Genomic DNA, 12,629 nt, shown 5'->3' with positions numbered 1-12,629 from the left:
TCAACTTATTTTTTTTTTCATTTGTTTATCACACAATAAACAGGAAATGTTGCATTTCTTGCTGTGAATTGTGAGAACTGCAAGCAGGCACTAGAAGTACAACAAGTTTTCTTATCGCGTTTAGCCATAGAGCAACATCAATGCTACAAGTTTCTACATCCCCACTTGAGAAGAAAATCGTTTTGGAAGGGCCATAAATTTTGTATGTTTTAAACTATGCATGCAGAATATGACAAAGAAACACTGAACTCCACCCTATTACGACATTTTATAATCCGCCCTATTACGAGGAACCTGCAGATCTGGTCCAGCAACCTTCAGTAGAACCAATAAATGTTAAGAAAACTAAGCACCACAATGGTAAAATATGTGTCAGTGAAGCTATGGATTTAACAATCTTAAATATAGGTTTTTAATGAAATATTCAGTTCACTTTGGGTCCATAAAGGGCTGAAGTGACAAATGATGGATGGACCGCCTTTGGTTACAACCTCCAGACGCAACCCCCCCTCAACATAGTCTTCCACACAACCCTTTTTCTATGTGTTGTCACTAAACAGTCACTTTAGTGGTGTAGACCTGAGAAGAGGGGCCCTGTGACCCTCAACTGTGCAGCTCCCGCTTCACACAGCCCGTCCATTGTGTCCCTAAGGCCTTGGGTCCCAGAGGGCAACATGTCTGTGCCACCCACTTGAGATCCAACAACAAGAGCACCTTCCATTTTTACATGCAGCACTTGAAGCCTTCACTTCATGTGAAGCAATCCTCTCACCTCAGGGGTGGCCAAGCCCCGGGGGCTAAAGATGCTTATCCAAGCCTGTCCTTTTTTTAGCTGAAAGATAATTCTCCCAAGTGCCTTTAAAAGAATCTGTTCACAGCATTTTCTCAAAGGTGCTCACTGATTACTGACAGAAAGCATGGCCAATTCTTTCCAATTGTACATAATGAGAGATAGAGGGGATTATAGTGCCATTACCAGCCCACTTAGTAGTTACGAGTAATTCAAAATTCAATTTAATTCAACACTCAGGAATAATTTCAAAGCAATGTGGGATAACTGCCTGCAGAGTTATTTCAAATTAACAGTTAATGTGGGTATCAGAACTGAAACTGAGGCGAATGTCCAGAATGTGCTGAATCCAGGTGCTACCCATGATAATTTATGACTGTGGATTTACCAGTCATTAAAATGTCCTATGGATATGGATACAAATGTGTGAGACATTGTAAAGTTGGCAGTACGGGCTCAAACATTTGCACTCTATTAGCTTTAATTGTCTTAGCTTGAAGCAAAGCCTGCAATGAAAATGTAACAGATGGTGTTTCCTCGGAGTGTGTCAGTGGACTGTGTGCCATGACGTGAGTGTAAGCCAGTGGAGGATTGCCTTTTCACATCCAGGGATGTAGAGCGAGACCTGGCAACACGACAGGGGCAACAACAGTTAGAGGGCAGCAATACAGCCGCATGTACCTCAACACAGGAAACACTTGGCTGTTTACAGGAAGTGTTTGATGAAGGAATGTGCCGTTTGTCTGGATTTGGTCACCGATGACGACTTTTCCTGATTCCTGAGTTTTTAATAACAGGCAGACATTCCAAAGATACGTGTCATACAGATGATGGAAAAGGTACCTTTGCATTTCCTCTGAGCCACGTTTTCTCTTCAAATATCAGTCAGACTGTGCTGCAGAAATTGTCAACAGGTGGCCTCTCAGCTGTGGCTAAATTAGTCCCCTGATCTCAGGAAAGATTTGCTGCATTATTTACTGTATTCACAATTAATGTGTTTCCTGTTTATCATCCGCTTCTATATAAAGCTCCTGATTTCTGAAATGCTAATGAAGTGCGCGGATGTTTGTTTGTATTGTTGTTTTGATGGCTGAATGAACAGTGGCAGGCCACTCGGGTTGTTGTTATTGTTGTGCAAAAGTGAACTCCACACTTCCGCGTCCGCTTCCATTTCCAGAGCTTCCATCAGATACAGCACACCTTTATTAAAATGGAAAACAAATCAAAACCTCCAGCAGGATAAGCGTCAACAGCTTGAGTGAATGCATAATATCAATGTGAGATCAGGTCGTGGTTCCTAATTAGCTTCTCCGGAGAGATCAGCAATGAGAGAAGAAAGTGTGACATCTTCATTAGGACATTTCAAAGTCGGTGTTTTTCTGAAGATACGAGAGAATCTGAGTGTTTTGCTCGTCTGAGGCTTTAAACAAATGTGATTTTCCCCTCAGGCGGCCCGTGCTTCATATCATGAAATGTCAAGAATCAGAGGCTTTGTGGATTAACTTATCTGCCTTTAATCGTGACATTATCAGCAGCACTGCAAATTCAGCTGAGAAATGTTCCGGGCTCGCCAAAGCCCCCTGGAAGATAGAGCAGCAATTTCTGCCAGTCTGTGCTTCTCATTCTGTCATGTTGCCTCAGAACAACCACACGCATATGCACATTTTCTGTAATTTCATACTGACATGAGCTTCTAGTAATCATTAAAAGACTGTAAAGAACTGCTGTTGCCATGAAATGCAGCAGTTAACAATTATCTTAAACAGTTTCTCCAAAACATTTTTTTTTTCATTCAGATAACATATAGTGACTTATTACGTGGCTGTCTTTTTGGGAAGAAATTATGACAGACAGGAGGTCTGTTTATCCCTAATTTTGAACACCAGCTGGAGTTTATCTCCTCCGTGTTGGACAGGCTCTGAACTCAGTCTTGAACTGAGAATAATCACAAAGCATTGAGTGCTGCCGGTCCGGCGAGGAAAGCAATTTACACAACAGTAATCATATAAATACAAATTAACTTCTTATCTTCCACATCTTCTTCTTCCTACTCTGACAGATTCATCCTCAGTAGTGTAATTTTCAATCCAAAATAACCAAATAGAAATTATTACATTTTTCATCATGAGCTTCCAAATCGTTTTCTCTGCCACGTTTCCTGAATTGAGCAGATAAATTATCCCCTGGGACCATATGCTGTGGTGTTGCGTGACTCTCATACAGTTGTCTCTATAATCAGTCCAACATGGCTCATCGGTCCTTGGAAACAAAGGAGACCGCAGACGTGGGAAAGATGCGTTGTGAGATGACAATTTACTGTAACCGCCTAGATAAAAAGGCAACTTTTTGTTTCCAGGCAGCTCTTTTCTCCAGCACTTGTATTTATCATAATATCTGTTAGGTGACTTCCCTAACCCTGGGCAGATTTTTACCCAGTGATTCTGCACCTGCAGGACATTTTTAAAATCTGTGCACATCGCAGAGTACGTCTTCAAATCGTGAAATGGTCTCATATCTTACTGTACATTTGTCAATTGGGGTTGAAGCAAGGGCAGGATCAGACTCAAAGACCGTGTACAAAACACGCTTCGCACCCTCATAAGCCTGTCAAACCTAGATTCTCCATAGATACTGTACAACAACAAATAAGGGAAGTCTTTTGAATCTGTCTGCGCGCTCTCCGTCGTCTAATCAGCAATAAAAATCTACTGAGGGTTTTCTCCAGGTGGCAGGTGATACCAACCCGGCTTCTGACATCACCCTCAGAGCTCTATGTTTCACTGCTAGTGTTGAATGCCTCTTCAATACCCAGAAACTTTCTTCAGTTTGACTCCTCACCTTTAACTTTGCCGTCCTCGTTGATGTGTATTGGTATGTGCTGCAGAGAGGGGAACTGATGGCGGCGTGCCAGCTTTTCACACGCTCCCATGCACTTAAAAATACCAATCTTCTTGTCCCTGAGTGCACCATTCTTCAGGAGTGTTTTTTCTCCTTATGCAGAAGATACGATGATCATCCACCCTTCCGTTATTGTAACAGAGGATCAAACAGAGTCAAAACACGCAACATCGAGGAGGCGTTGTATCCAAAGTGGGTAACTGCAAAATTGTTGCAGTTATCAAAGGTTGAATCTGTCTGAACAGTGGCATGTAGTTTGGAAATGGCTGATTTGTTTCTTATAGACGTTGGGGTTTTTTTTAAGTGCTTGGGTCCGAGCATGCCGCGGCTTGGTCTCGCTGAAATACAGTGAGACAGAGAAATGTGACTTGACAGATGAGAGATAAGGAAATGTTTTTGTGTAGGGAGAAGACAGACTCTGAAAACAGACATGAGGTGTCTTTGAAAGCTCACAAAGCGTGAGTCTGTACTGCCAAGTGCAGGAGCTGAAGATCAATGTCTGCCCGGAACCAGGCGCACTGAACCTTTCTCTAAATTCACTAATTTCTTCCGCCTTGATGTAAACTGTGGGATGTTTTAAGGAGCAGGAGAAGTGCTCCTTGAAAACAGGTTCACAGTTGCTATAGAAGCATTATTTTTTTTACCCAAAAAAGGAGAACCTGAACTCTTAAACCCCTTTTCTATAGAAGTATGTTTTCATTTGCGCACCTCGCCATTTAATTTTTCCTCTTGATCATTCTATGTGCGTATGTCGACACTTTCCTTACAACATAATAACTCCAAAACAAATCAAATCTCACACTTAGACCATAACTTCCACCTATAGAGAACGTGATCTGATTACAACTTGGAGCACAATGTTGCACTTTGCATGTTAATGGAGAACATGTATATTTTTGTTATTACTAACAAATCCTGTGAAATGACCAAAATGAGCAGTGCATTATTTGGCAAGCTTTTCAGCTTCTGCAGCTTATCTCTGGTTCTCAGCCCCAAGCTTGTTTGTTTTTACTGAAGAGGTAAATCTTTAAGGACGGGTTACAAATATATAATTTCCGTTTTTGCAAAAGGCTTAGTAAATTCATAAAAAAGCTGGGCAGTGTAGTTTTTAGTAAATGTTTGTCAAATATGAGTAAATAGTGCATTTGTTGGGGACTATTTTCAGTGGTGGATTAATACACATTTGGACAATGAATATTTATGGCAGCCAAACTGTTTATGCGGGATTGCTTTAAAACAAACCGCTAATGGCCATGGTCATTATAATGAAGAAACCACATGTTTTTGGACAATAATGGAGGTCTCAGGCTTTGGCTTCACAGGAAATAGACTTTAGTGTAGTAGGATCGCTCATTGTTAGTTTTAGTCTTGTCATTAGATTTGTGTACATTAAGAACAGATATAATATCAGCAGGCCTGAAATCTGGTCACACCAGCATGTAAAACAGCAAAACTCTACCGTAACACCAAATTATTACAATGAAATCTTCAACTTTTCTTTACCTTGACTTGCATTTTGGTGAATTTTGATATGCAAAATTAACAAATAACAAGCCATCTCTGCAGTGCTAATCTCCAAAATGAAGGAAGCCTATTGGCTGTGTTGCGCCGTCCACTTTTATTTAAACCTTCTCTGTCTGAGTATTTATGATATTACATTTTGAATATTGTTTGACAGAATTGTTTTTTGAAAAGTCTTCACATCATAACATCATTTTGTCCTCTGGCAGAGGGAGAAAACAGGCCAGCACAGAGAAATTAGAAAGAAGCTCTGGAGAGTGTGTCAGCGGTTAACCTCACTTCAGCTCCAGTAACTGACCAGCTAACCCTGTGAGTAGTTACTACATCACCAAACTTGTAAAATCACATATTTTACACATGGATGAATTTCACCGTGCCACTTCCCTGTGTGACTGGGCCTTTATTCTGTCTTGCGATAAGAAAGAGAATTAATCATGATACCACCCATATGCTCAGAGAAGATGATTATGGCATGCCGGTATGGGAATGTCTGATTAATGCATGAAACTGCTTAATTATTGGTATCATTAGTATAACAGTTCAATATATTATGGTGATTATGGTGGGACATTAAGCATCTCAAATGCCTCTTGATCCTACTGCGATTGATTTTTTTTCATACTTGCAGACAGCGTCATGGTTTACGGCTTCTTAAGGCTGGAAGACTTTGAAATGCCACTTTAAATAAATGAAGGAAAAAGAACTTCTTTACAACTGACTCAGTTGAACGTGAGCAAGTAAAGAAAAGTGAGGGTTACTTAAAGAACAAAGTGGGGAAACTCTGGCAATGTTTTGAAGTCACGGTTCTTTTGTGTCTTATCTGTCTGTAAAATTTCTCTTTGATGTCTTGTCACCTTCCCCCATTATGAATTCTCTTTGCTCTTTCCGAGAAGAAAAACTCCACAATCTTTCATTTCAAAATTTCCCTTTTTATTTTTCCGATACGTGCAATCAAAGTAAATTATTCATGGTCGTGCAGACTATAAAGTTTAAGCAGATCTGGTGACTATTTCCCCAGCTGCTATTGTTATGAACAAAAAGAGGAAAAGGGCAAGAAAAGGCAACTTCATTAATGGCACATTATGTTTTATGGTGTACTTGGAACTTCAAGTATCCAGAGCATAATTTGTTTCTGTTTTATGTGAGCCACCTTGGTCCCCACCTGCCCCGGTTAGGGTAGATGAAGGGCATTTCTCGACATGAGCTTTGAGACCCATTAAACAGGCTTTTATATGTGCCTCAATGAAATGCAGACGGAGAGCACCTGACAGTTGAATGAAAGCTCATATTCCTTCAATTCTTTCCTCTGCTATTAAGTTTGCTTACTTGACAAATAGTAGGACAAAGTATTTACGAGTGGCATCGAAAAGTAGATTGGAAAAGTAAAAAAGTGAGCGATGCCTCTCCTCCAACAAAGTCTATTTGCCATTCAAAAAAAAGAAAAAAGAAATATGGTCATTCCTTTGTGCTGTGACCGTTTGAAAGAAGTTAAATACGACTGTGAAAAGAGTGTAAAAGAAGAAAAAGACAAGAAAGACGAACAAAAAGGGAAATGGAGCCAGCGAAGGATATGCTGCCCTTTGTACTTTTGGCGTGTTGGCAGCACTTGATGAATGGACGTCTCTGAAGGAACCGCGTCTTCTCACAGGGAACGCCTGACCTCTCTCAGTTACGTAGCAACTAGACGTTTGGTGTTAGGAATTGTATTTCACATCATTTTTATCTATGAACGCACACAGTCATAAATCTAAAACAGACGTGTGTTCCATTAAAGAAGAAGGATAACGTTTTCTTAACTCTTTCTCTCTTAATTCTTTGGCTTATGTTTGGGGTCAATTGAACAGTTCCTGCTATTTGGTTTCACTAACTGCCACACATTGTTTCTCTGGCATTAGATCTGTCACAACCCAACAAATGGCGAATTCCTCGGTATAAACTCTCCCCACCAACCCACAAAACACATGTATACACACACACACAACCACTCTGGCATATCAACACTTAGAGGCTCGAGTCTTTCACACCCGAGCCAAGCCTTTTAGTGCTGTGATGTCAACACGTAGCTACATACAATGAACACATTTTCACTGCGACAAATCACCAAAGCATTGGTCGATGCTTTCGTTTGAGAGGACGCCTACAAAGTCTACAAATGCCTGCAGATAAATTTCAGGTTTTTTCAAATCACTGACTTTGATTAAGTTGCTTCAGGGGAGGCTTCGAAAGTAATTATGAGAAAATGTTTTGTGGTTGTTGTGCAGCACATTTCTGCCTCCCCACAGATTCAACCAGCTTTGAATTCCCTGTGTTGAGTAATTTTGCACAGTAATCAAGCTCTCCACTCTAAACAGCTTTGAAATCAGAGTTTTACAAGGAAAACGTTGATGAGAAAAAGTGCACACAGAAAAGGCACGAGGAATGAACTTTTTACGAAGGCGCATTAAAGTTGTTCAGCCACGTTTGGTGGTGAGAGGTCTAAAATGAAAAGAAATCAGTGTGCTCAAATTAAAAGCACGCCACTTCTAAGTTGGTCATTTGGCTCTTTGATGCTATAAAGTTATGAGTCTGACACCGATGACCAGGCTGGTATTCATACTTCTCCGTTATGGATCTGGCTGTACTGTATGTTGGCTTCTGTTCCTCCTGCTTCAGGTTTCAGCTGTTGGAAACATTTAACATTCCTATCAAACCATTAAAGCACATTACGAACTCGACAGATGAACCCAAAGGCACCGACCACACCACCCTGATCACAGTCATTTGGGTGTGCAGTCTGCTGGGCAGCCATGTACCTAGGAATTACGTCTATATTTGATGTTCCTGCACTCTACAATTTAGGTCCACTGTCAACATTCAGCGCCAATGCTGGAAGCAGTGTACCCCATATGTAGCAAGGTGGAAAGTAGTGGTGTGGAGGCTGTGTTGGTGTGGCATGTAGCACTTCTGACTTTTGTTCAGCAGATGGGTGTTTGCGTGTGATTACAGACCTGCAATAATGCCTTCTTCATATTAAACAAAGTCTGATTCAGTGTTTACATGAGCACTGCGCGCTCATTTTAAAGGACCGGTGTGTAGGATTTTGTGGCATCTAGTGGTGAAGTTGCAGATTGCAACCAACTCAAAAAACAGTTACTTCTAGATCTAAAACTAGAACCAGTCTTTAGTTACCTAATCCTGATCTTGGACTTTGACTTGACTTTCATACTGTAAGAGAAAGTAAGAATTTTAAGATGATTAAGATTGGATGGATGGATGGATGGATGGATGGAGGTGGATGTGAGAAAGATCTTGTTATGGATTTGTAGAATGGTTTCACGGTGATGTTCTTGTTTGGCGATAAGGGTAGAGTAGGGCTGACAAATGAACATGATATCATAAGATGATATTATCTTCCAGCTGCTTGTCTGTTTCCATTTAAATGTTGTGCTCACTCCAGAAGAAACTACCACACATGCAGCACCAGATCTTGTGGCAAACATTGAGTAAACACTTTGATTTGCAGTAGAACAATTCTCTTGTAAAGAGACAAACAAACCCGCAAGAAAATCCTGAAATGTTTGGGTTGATTGCAATACGATCCTCCAACAGTACTTCTGCTCTCATTCTGTAACTTATTTCCTTTGGAGCACTGCTGAGTGGTTCAGTATCTTCATGTCTGGATTTCAGCGCTGGCACCGAAGCTTTCTGACAGCTCCGCCTGAACAATCAGAGCTCTCCAGAGGAGATGGTGAGGTGACCCTGGGAAAACAGAGGAGGATGCCCGGTGGCCCACGTTATCCAACATAGCAGCACATTACCCTCTCTGATCACCAGTCCAAGTGGTTTAAATGAGTGCAGGCGGCTGAAGAATTTTGTCCTGCTTGTCCTGATGTGTTTGTGATCAAATGAGTGGTCAGTGGTCCCTCACTGCTCGCTCATTATCTGGTCACTGAGTCTGTGCTGTACTGTGGGAGGTTCTTCAGCTCAGATAAGACTGGTATGCTTCATGTTTGGTGTGACTTTAAAGCATACAGCAGTATGAAAGTGATTCCACTGTTGTTGAAAATCTTATTTCTCCAAATTTTAGAGATGTAGTAGGAGTGTAGGAGACACATTCTTTCCCCCGGGTGAAAAGTTTCCATATCTTTGTGTTATTTCTTATCTGTGAAGATTAATAATGAAGAGAAACAGCTCCCAGAGGAAAAGAATAAAAGGCATCATCTCAATTTATGGAAAAATGTCCCAATTCGATATTATTCAAGTGTGTGAAATAAGCTCTATTTTCTGGTCTTGTGACGCGTTTTCAACCCATATAAAGTCGTTTTCACACTCCGTCTCCCTTGGCAGCGGTTGCACTGTGCCTCTGTGGGTTGCTGGAATGGTTTGTTTGTTGCACATGAAAGAAATGGGTCTGAGCTGTTTTCTGCAGATGTTTATTCACCATGGCACTCCCTCAGAAAATGTCCAAGAGAGACCGCTCTCTCTCTGCGGCTGGCAGTTTGTAAATTAATTGATTTATTTGGTTTGGGAAGATTGCACGCGTCACATATTTGGAGCAATCAAATCAGCAATTATGTCGTTTCAATTTTCATGTTCGCGCCCAGCTGTGACAAGCTCGACTGTCCTCAAGAGAAGTCTGGCTGGATTTAATGGCTGTTGAAAAGGCCTGATTTTGTGGCATCGTGACTAAAGACAATGCAAAACAGTAATTTGTTGACACCACAGAATGACACCCATGCAATTATTATCAAAATATATTAGAAACTTTCACATGTTTCAGGGGAAAATTCACATCTTTCATCAGTTAATGTCATGACCATGTCTTTGCTGGATATCTTTGGCGGTTAAGTGGAAAATGTCTCATACTTCTTGCAGCTCTCCAACTGGAGTCAAGAATGTACACTATTGGGAGAACGTTGGCGCACAAATGGTGAGCAAATCAACCAAATAGCAGGAAATGTAATATATTCTGTATCAGATTACATGTGGGGCATGTACTGTATATTTTCTTTACTCTATTACATGTCAAATTTTTCTTTATAAACACTCAGACACACGAAAGCTTGCTGAGAAGAGAAATGATGAACTAGATGAAAAAAACATCCCTCTGTTCTGGTGTCTGTTTTTTACTGGTGGGAAGCCTTGGAGTTCTGTATATTTAATACTAAAGGCAACTTAGGGAGTTTTTGACCACTAGTGGTGCCATGGAGCAAATTTTTTGATGATCAGGTGCCCATTTTGTATCCCGTGCTGCACTAGCACACGCAAAGGGATGCACATGTACTCACAGGATAGTAATACAATTATGGGGTGCATGAAATGCCAAAAAGAAAAAGAAAACAGAACAGAGCAGAAAGGTGAAACAAGATGCATGCATGTAGGAATGCTGGATAGTGCAGTGGCCAACCATAGTATTGTAAATTAAAAAACTCAGTGGCCCCAAAAAGCATTTCTCTATGGACATCTGCAAAACTGTTGACAGGACATCTCAGACTACAAACACAAAGCTATTTGTGAGCCTGACATCATCTCAATGTAAGGATAGACAAGTGGAGAAAACATTTTGGCATACATGCTGAGTGAGTAGTTTTCATTGGAAGGAGTCAATGCCATATTGGAGACCTGTTTCCAACTCTCGTAATATATCTATGAACATGATCCAGAGTGCAGTTAACTAATGTTTTTAGAACCTCTTACCTTGAAACTTGCTGTAACTTGCTATGCCTGAACGTCCCATCACCCACTGAAATGGTAAATAAATCTGCCATTTACCTCAAAGACTGGCCATTTCTATCAAATGTAAAGGAGGTTATATGATAAGTTTCAAGCTACTTCTTGTATTGACAGCTGGTTGGGCTAATGTGCCAGGAAGCGTTGCAATGTGCCAGCAAAAGGCAGAGAAGAAGAAGCAGACTGCCAGCCAATGCAAACCTGTGTGTGAGAGTTGCCAGTTTCAAGATATATATGTATATAAAAAAAACACTTTGCAAGGAAATAAATGCATTCAACATGTTTGTTTTTTTGTCAGGGACACTCACACCGAGAAATACTCCATAAGAGCAAAGCTGCCAACAACAAAACCACACAGGTAACATTTAGATTTCATAAGGTTCAACTACCCCAAAAAAATCTCCAGTATTTTTAACTATTTATTATTTTAAGCTTTTAGTTTCACCTGTTTACCAGCTTATGTGCAACTTAAAGGCACCCTGTGGAGTTTTTAAACAGCAGTAGTGCTATGCAGCAATGTTTTGATGATTGTATCAAATGCACACGTGCATGAGGATGCGCATGCATGCAAGTTCTGAGGCAACTCGATACACAAAAACAGTTTCACACTTTTCAACTGTTCGACAGTTGCCAAGAAAAGTAGCAATGTGTCAGGAGAGGCAGGGAAGAGAAATACTTCTACACAGCAAAGAGGATGTAAACAAGCACATGATTAGCTATAAATAACAGTTACTATTGATCAAAGCTAAGTAGAGCTTCCTGTTGCCTGATTCTAAAGCTTCTGCTGCTTTAATGCTCACGCAGGTACGGCATTGCATGCAACAGCCCAAGGGCAAACGGTGATGGGGGTGGGTGGACAAAACTTTGGTGTGGGCCATCTGTGTGCTATTTAGTCCAGTCCCGGCAGTCATGGCTGCTTAATTCAAAAACTGTCAGGGAGTGTCATTAGGTGCAGCCATTTAAAAGCTTCAGATTTCATTAGCCACAGGAAGGGCCACATTACCCTCAGGATTAATGTCAGGTTTCGCGGTTCAATGCTACCAGCAGTGGACTGCATTAATGTGACTGGGTTGACCCTCTTGTTTAAATACACCCCAACTCATTAAGCATTATGTAGACCAAGAGCAGCCCTTAAATAGCCCGTGAATTATGGACATTTTGTACAAGCAGCATTCTTTTTACACCTCAAAAATCTCAAAAATCGCCCACCACTTCCTGCACAGGCTAAGATTCAATCACAGAGCACTAAATCTTCAGCTGAGGGGAGTTATCTGCCATTCCACAGCCAAATGTTTTGTTTATACTCTTTAAGGCAGCATTGCTCCCAGTGTTGCATCATCACGGCTGTTTCATAACAAGTTGTGCTCCACAGTGTCTTGATGATGTAGGGTGGGCGGCGTGCATTGTAGAGGTGGCAGGAACTGTCCTGTCAGGAAGCCGGAGCCACGAGCTCACTATCTAGAGGAAGACACAGAGAGCTGAGTCACAGCGTAGTGAGACGCCCAGAAAACGATAATTCAGCTGAGGATGAGCCGAGTCATCACTCTTCCTGTTTTAATTAGGCAACATGGGCCCTTCAGCAGCCAATCATCTCCTCTGCTTCCTTCCCTCCAGTCACTACAGACTGGGAGTTGTGTTAGTTAGACGGTGAAAGCGTCTTGAATTTCAGCAGATCAATTGCATTGTCTTGCAGGAGGTTTCAATATCATAT

Source organism: Chaetodon auriga, chromosome 9 (genome assembly GCF_051107435.1).
Source record: "Chaetodon auriga isolate fChaAug3 chromosome 9, fChaAug3.hap1, whole genome shotgun sequence".
Classification (NCBI taxonomy): Eukaryota; Metazoa; Chordata; class Actinopteri; order Chaetodontiformes; family Chaetodontidae; genus Chaetodon; species Chaetodon auriga.
The sequence above is the reverse complement of the archived record's forward strand: the minus strand, read 5'-3'. Positions refer to the sequence as shown.